This window comes from Bos indicus x Bos taurus, chromosome 23 (genome assembly GCF_003369695.1).
Source record: "Bos indicus x Bos taurus breed Angus x Brahman F1 hybrid chromosome 23, Bos_hybrid_MaternalHap_v2.0, whole genome shotgun sequence".
Lineage (NCBI taxonomy): Eukaryota > Metazoa > Chordata > Mammalia > Artiodactyla > Bovidae > Bos > Bos indicus x Bos taurus.
In genome coordinates this window covers 28,951,362-28,958,944 of record NC_040098.1, presented here as the reverse complement: position 1 = coordinate 28,958,944, position 7,583 = coordinate 28,951,362, and the positions used below count along the sequence as shown (strand labels likewise).

General features: G+C 46.5%; 1 long non-coding RNA gene and 1 other non-coding gene across 2 annotated transcripts; one reads left to right on the top strand and one right to left on the bottom strand.

Annotated features, from left to right (window-relative positions):
- Positions 1–4,935: 4,935 nt before the first annotated feature.
- Positions 4,936–5,008, bottom strand: TRNAG-CCC. The gene has a single exon. It is a non-coding gene; the product is annotated as a tRNA-Gly (tRNA).
- A 1,535-nt stretch (positions 5,009–6,543) lies between these two features.
- Positions 6,544–7,583, top strand: LOC113881184. Its single transcript, XR_003507965.1, has 2 exons — positions 6,544–6,631; positions 6,890–7,583. It is a non-coding gene; the product is annotated as an uncharacterized LOC113881184 (long non-coding RNA).

The window sequence follows — 7,583 nt, the reverse complement described above, 5'->3', positions numbered from 1 at the left end:
TTTTCACAGCCTTTGTTTTAAAGTCTATTTTATCTGATATGAGTATTGCTACTCCTGCTTTCTTTTGGTCCCTATTTGCATGGAAAATCTTTTTCCAGCCCTTCACTTTCAGTCTGTATGTGTCCCCTGTTTTGAGGTGGGTCTCCTGTAGACAACATATGTAGGGGTCTTGTTTTTGTATCCATTCAGCCAGTCTTTGTCTTTTGGTTGGGGCATTCAACCCATTTACATTTAAGGTAATTACTGATAAGTATGATCCCGTTGCCACTTACTTTATTGTTTGGGGTTCGAATTTATACACCATTTTTGTGTTTCCTGTCTAGAGAATATCCTTTAGTATTTGTTGGAGAGCTGGTTTGGTGGTGCAGAATTCTCTCAGCTTTTGCTTGTCTGAGAAGCTTTTGATTTCTCCTTCATACTTGAATGAAATCCTTACTGGGTACAATAATCTGGGCTGTAGGTTATTTTCTTTCATCATTTTAAGTATGTCTTGCCATTCCCTCCTGGCTTGAAGAGTTTCTATTGAAAGATCAGCTGTTATCCTTATGGGAATTCCCTTGTGTGTTATTTGTTGTTTTTCCCTTGCTGCTTTTAATATTTGTTCTTTGTGTTTGATCTTTGTTAATTTGATTAATATGTGTCTTGGGGTGTTTCGCCTTGGGTTTATCCTGTTTGGGATTCTCTGGGTTTCTTGGACTTGGGTGATTATTTCCTTCCCCAGTTTAGGGAAGTTTTCAACTATTATCTCCTCAAGTATTTTCTCATGGTCTTTCTTTTTGTCTTCTTCTTCTGGAGCCCCTATGATTCGAATGTTGTAGCGTTTAATATTGTCCTGGAGGTCTCTGAGATTGTCTTCATTTCTTTTAATTCGTTTTTCTTTTATTCTCTCTGATTCATTTATTTCTACCATTCTATCTTCTAATTCACTAATCCTATCTTCTGCCTCTGTTATTCTACTATTTGTTGCCTCCAGAGTGTTTTTAATTTCATTTATTGCATTATTCATTATATATTGACTCTTTTTTATTTCTTCTAGGTCCTTGTTAAACCTTTCTTGCATCTTCTCAATCCTTGTCTCCAAGCTATTTATCTGTGATTCCATTTTAATTTCAAGATTTTGGATCAATTTCACTATCATTATTCGGAATTCTTTATCAGGTAGATTCCCTATCTCTTCCTCTTTTGTTTGGTTTGGTGGGCATTTATCCTGTTCCTTTATCTGCTGGCTATTCCTCTGTCTCTTCATCTTGTTTAAATTGCTGAGTTTGGGGTGTCCTTTCTGTATTCTGGCAGTTTGTGGAGTTCTCTTTATTGTGGCTTTTCCTCGCTGTGTGTGGGTTTGTACAGGTGGCTTGTCAAGGTTTCCTGGTTAGGGAAGCTTGTGTCGGTGTTCTGATGGGTGGAGCTGTGTTTCTTCTCTTTGTTCAGTCGCGCTGTGGGGAGGGAGGGAGGGATGCTGCAAACAAATGACACTGGCGTGTGCTCGCAGTGCCTCAGCCACACTGGGTCTGCCCCCGCTCACGGCGCGTGTAGCCTCCCTGCCCACACTGCTCGGGCTCTAGGTTGTTCCGCCGGGAACAATCCGAGGCTGGCCCTGGGCTGCATGTACCTCCCAGGTCCAAGCCGCTCAGGTTCAGGCACTCGGGTAGTCCTCAGAGGCGCAGACTCAGTTGGGCCTGAGTTTTGTGCTCTTTCCAGGTCCGAGCAGCTCAAGTGATGAGGTGTTTGGCGAGCACCAATGCTGCGACTTATCGCCTCCTCGCCACTCTGTTATCTGGGTGTAAAACCGGCGCACCTTCTCAGGCAGATGTTAACCGTCCAGACCCCCAAGAAGTTTTAGTTAGCAAAGAAGCCTGCTTACAGTTTTGTAGATAATGTCTCTCTGGGGCTGCGATTGCCCCCTTCCGGCTCTGGCTGCCTGTCACCGGAGGGGGAAGGTCTGCAGCCGGCTATCTCTGTTCAGTTCTTTGTTCCGTGCGCGGGCCTGGCGGTGTCTTAGGCTGGGGCTGGCTTTTCGCGTGGTAGATATCCCACAGTCTGGTTTGCTAGCCCAAATTATTTCGCTCAGATAGTGCTCAGGGTATTCAGGCCAGATTCTTACTCTAAGCGATGCAGCCCGCGCTGCGCCTCCCTGCCCAGCCCCCGCTTGCTAATGGCGCATGCAGGCGTCTGCGCTGCTTCTCCGCTGGGGGAGTTACCGTAGGACTCGCAATCTTCGAGTTTTAATTGTTTATTTATTTTTTCTCCCTGTTATGTTGCCCTCTGTGCTTCCAAAGCTCGGCACAGATTCGGCAGTGAGAAGGTTTCCTGGTGTTTGGAAACTTCTCTCTTTTTAAGACTCCCTTCCCGGGACGGAACTCCGTCCCTCCCTCTTTTGTCTCTTTTTTTGTCTTTTATATTTTTTCCTACCTCCTTTTGAAGAGTTGGATTGCTTTTCTGGGTGCCTGATGTCCTCTGCCGGCATTCAGAAGTTCTTTTGTGGAATTTACTCGATGTTTAAATGCTCTTTTGATGAATTTGTGGGGGAGAAAGTGTTCTCCCCGTCCTACTCCTCCGCCATCTTGGCTCCTCCCTTCCACAACTTTTCTTTTTTAAACTGGAGTATAGTTGATTCACAACGCTGTATTAGTTGCTTAGGAAGCATTACTACGAACAAAGCTAGTGGAGGTGATGGAATTCCAGCTCAAAGTGAAAAGTGAAAGTGAAGTCACTCAGTCCTGTATGATTTTTTGCAACCCCAAGGACTGAGAATTCCAGCTGAGCCATTTAAAAATCCTAAAAGATGATGCTGTTAAACTGTTGCACTCAATATGCCAGCAATTTTGGAAAACTCAGCAGTGGCCACAGGACTGGAAAAGGTCAGTTTTCATTCCAATCCCAAAGAAGGGCAATGCAAAATAGTGTCCAAACTACCATACAGTTGAGCTCATCTCGAATGATGGTAAGATTATGCTCAAAATCCTTCAAGCTAGGCTTCAGCATTATGTGAATCAAGAACTTCCAAATGTACAATCTGGATTTAGAAAAGGCAGAGGAACCAGAGATCAAATTGCCAACATCCGTTGGATCAAGAGAATTCCAGAAAACCTCCACTTCTACGTCATTGACTATGCAAAAGCCTTTGACTGTGTAGCTCACAACATAGTGTGGAAATTTCTTAAAAAGATGGGAATTCCGGACCACCTTACCTATAACCTGAGAAACCTGTATGTAGGTGAAGAAGCAACAGTTAGAACTGGACATGGAACAATGGATTGGCTCCAAATTGGGAAAGGAGTATGTAAAGGCTGTATACTGTCATGCTGCTTATTTAACTTCTATGCAGAGTGCTGTGCTGTGTTGAGTTGCTCAGTTGTGTCCGACTCTTTGCAACCCCATGGACTGCAGCCCATCAGGCTCCTCTGTCCATGGGGATTCTCCAGACAAGAATACTGGAGTTCGTTGCCATGCTCTCCTCCAGGGGATCTTCCCAACGTAGGAATCAAACCCAGGTCTCCTGCATTGCAGGCAGATTCTTTACCATCTGAGCCACCAGGGAAGCCCAAGAATACTGGAGCGGATAGCCTATCCCTTCTCCAGGGGATCTTCCCCACTCAAGAATGAAACCAGGGTCTCCTGCATTGCAAGAGGATCTCAATCAGCTGAGCTACCAGCGAAGCCCTCTATGCAGAGTATATCACGCTAAATGCCGGGCTCAATGAATCAAAAGGTAGAATCAAAGTTGCCAAGACAAATATCAACAATCTCAGATATGAAGATAATACCACCCTAATGGCAAAAAGTGAGGGGGAACTAAAGAGCCTCTTGATGAAGGAGAAAGAGGAGAGTGAAAAACCTGGCTTAAAACTCAACATGGACAAAACTAAGATCATGGCATCTTGTCCCACCCGTTTATGGCAAACTGAAGAGGGAAAAGTGGAAACAGTGACAGATTTTATTTTCTTGGGCCCCAAAATCACTGTGGATGGTGACTGCAGCCAAGAAATTAAAAGACATTGCTCCCTGCAAGAAAAGCTATGACTAACGTAGACAGTGTATTAAAAAGAAGAGGCATCACTTTGCCGACAAAGGTCCCCATAGTAAAAGCTACGGTTTTTTTGGTAGTTATGTATGGATGTGGGAGTTGAACCATAAAGAAGGCTGAATGCAAAGTATTACTGCTTTTGAATTGTGGTGCTGGAGAAGACTCTTGAGAGTCCCTTGGACTGCAAGGAGATCAAACCAGTCCATCCTAAAGGAAATCAACCCTGAATATCCATTGGAAGGACTGGTGCTGAAGCTGAAGCTCCAATACTTTGGCCACCTGGTGCAAAGAGCCAATTCACGGGAAAAGACCCTGATGCTGGGAAAGATTGAGGGCAGAAAGAGAAAGGGGAGACAGAGGATGAGATGGTTGGATGGCATCACTGACTCAATAGACATGAGTTTGAGCAAGCTCTGGGAGATAGTGAAGGACAGGAAAGCCTGGTGTGCTGCAGTCCATGGGGTCACAAAGAGTCAGTCATGACTTAACAACTGAACAACAATTAGTTTCAAGTGTACAGGAAAGTGAATCAGTTATACATAAACTTATATCCACTCTTTTTAGAGCCTTTTCCCATTTAGGCCATACAGAGTATTGAGTAGAATTCCCTATGCTATATAGTAGGTCCTTATTAGTTATCTATTTTATATACAGTGGTGTGTATATGTTAATCCCAACCTCCCAATTTCTCCTCCCGTGATATAATTTGTTATTAAAACAAGAAGATAAAAGCCAATTGATTATTGAAATGCCTGCATCTAAGAAAAGAGAATCAGGGATTTGGAAAGTGGTATAAGGACCACAGCTTTTCATTATGTCTTGTAGCTGCACCAGGTCTTTATGTGGTATCTTTAGTTGTGGTATCTTTAGTTGTGGCATGAGAACTCTCAGCTGTGGCATGTGGGATCTAGTTCCCTGAGCAGGGATTGAACCTGGGCCCCCTGCTTTGGGAGAGCAGAGTCTTAGCCACTGGACCACCAAGGAAGTCCCTTTAAAAATATATACATGTACAAGTATGGTAAAAGTTTTAAAAAACAGTCAAATAAACAAAAATACATGTGGGAAATAATATACGTTAAGCGCTAAGACTGTGGATTTAAAAATAAGCTCCACAGTCTTCCTGATGACTCAGTGCCCCTCTTGTGGAGGCCTAAGAGGGAAGGACTTATGGGACATGACAGAGCATGGTGAGGTAGGCTTCCACACAGCCCAGCCTCTTGTCTAGGAAAAAGTCACTGTGATCAGGCATGGTCACTGATCCAGTTCACTCACTCAGGTGGGAAGTCACAATAGAGTTGGGGCCAAAACCTCAGGAATAAAGACAGCCCCTTTCCCTGAAATGTCCTCAATTTTTCATGGAGGGCATTTTTAATGTCCCTCCTCTTCCTCCTCTTTTTTCTCTTCCCCGCCACCTCCTTTCTCTTCCCTCTGCTTCCTCTCCCTGATTCTCTCCTTTTCGTTTTGAAATAATCCTAAACTCACCAAAAATTATTGCAAAAATAGAGATGTCCCACTCAACCTTCAACCAACTTATCCCAGTGAAAGCATCTCAGGTACTATAGCAGGTTATCGAAAGTGGGAATCAACCTTTTTTTCCCTCTCTGGTAAACTTGGTACTTGAAACTCCAGAAATCTCTTTCCATCATGACTAACGTGATAGATTCCTAGTTTTCAAAGTGCTGCCCTTTGAAGAGGAAGTGCTTCCCTTTGAAGAGGAAGTGCTTTGAGTCTAATCCAAGCCAATGCTTGTGGCTGAAGACTCAGCAGTGTTCTGGTCTAGTTTGCTTGTGAAGAGCTGAGAAACATAAAGGGTCACCAGAGAGTGTGGAACTGATGGATTTAGAAGATAATCCAGAGACGGCCTTCAGCAAGGAGGGGAGCTAGTGGGCTAATGTAGGTGGTTACTGGAAAAGTTACCTGGATTGTTTTTAATGAGACATTTCTCACCTCAGTGGGTTTCCTAATGAGTTCAGGTGGTGTAAAATATCATTAAAACAAAAGAAACATCTGTCTAGTCCAGGCCCTGAGAGTAATTCCTGGAACATTAGTACTTCCAGGACACTTTTTTTCCTGGATGAAATTCCGTCTGAAGAGATACACTATTGTCTTTTAAGAAGCCCGGCGCGGAAACACAGGAACTCAACCGTGTGTGTTAAATTCAAGCACGTGTCTGTCTTAGCTGGGGTGTTCCCCTAACCGCCCCAGTCCCACGAAGCCAGAGGGAGAAGGCGGGGTTATGGCCTCCATCACCGCATCAGGGCCTCCCATCACAGCCCCAGACAGGCCCCTGAGAAGCTGCCACAGAAAAGGTAAAAATGCCCAGGTCCTGGGCCAGCACAGCTAAAACCCTCCAACGGTTGAAGGTGAGCGTAAAAAGCGAAAAAGAATAGAACAAGCTAGAAAGAGGAAGGTGCAGGAAGGAGAAGCGAGTTTCAGAGGAACTGAGCAGAGCGCTCAGAGATACTCTTGACCACACGCCAGGAGGCGGCATCTCCCGGCGAGAAGCAGCGCCCTCTAGCGGTTAGACTCCGCGCGGCCGCCGGGGCGGCTCATCGTCCCGCCGTTTCTAGCCCGAGCTGCCTATTTACACCCCCGGCTACCGCGCTGGTGAGTGGGGTTCACTGAGGTCCTCAGCTGGGAGCCTGGGGCGGTTTCAGGGGTGTGGGTGGGATTCGGTGCGTGTCGTGGGGACCATCTCACATGCGGTGCATCTCACATGTGGGGCCTGGGGAGGGGGTGGGGGGAGCGCGAGGATGGGGAGCGTGGGGGGCAAGGTAAGGTCGAGAAGCGGCCGAGGTCTACACGCGGCCTGCTGCGACCACCTGTTGCCACCACAGCACATCCCGCTTTTCTGTCTCTTTCCAGTTCCCAGCCGCTGCTCTCCCTGCTGCACCTGCCCTGCCCGCCTTCCTCCTCTTCACACACCTCCGTCCTCTGACCCCCTGGGTGGAAGGCTGCCCCCCACCTCCCGCGTTGCTCCTGTCAGAGGCCTGCAAGGGCTCCTGGAGGGCCGAGGCTCAGGTGACCACTTCCCAGCAGTCGTGCAGCGCCCTCCGAGGCCCCTGAGTGCTGTCCTCTCCTCCTGTTCCCAGTTCTGCCCTCTTCTCATTTCTGGTCTCGGAGTCAAGGAGTTTCCAGGCCGACTGTGCTCAGGGGGCCTCAGTCCTTGGAGTTAAAGGTCTTTTTCTAGCGACCAGGAGCTCTGGGAAGGACACAAGGGCCCTGATCCACACTTCCTAAAAACTGAATGCCCCTCTTCTGGGCCGCAGACCCTGGTCCTCCTTTCATGATAAGACTCACCTCCTAGTGTCAAGGCCATGCTGCACGTGCCGCACGTGCGGTCTATTTGGGTTTGTTTTTTAAACCTTGGAGAAATCTATCCCTGACTTGTTGAATGTTCTTTGCGCTGACAAGATATACAACTGTGGTGAAAGGGAATTCCCTGCTGGTGGAGGGGTTAGGACTCAGCACTTTCACTGCTGTTGGCCCCGGGTTCAGTCTCTCATCTGGGAACTAAGATTTTGGTGTGCCTAAAAAACACCAAAAAATAAACAAAAAC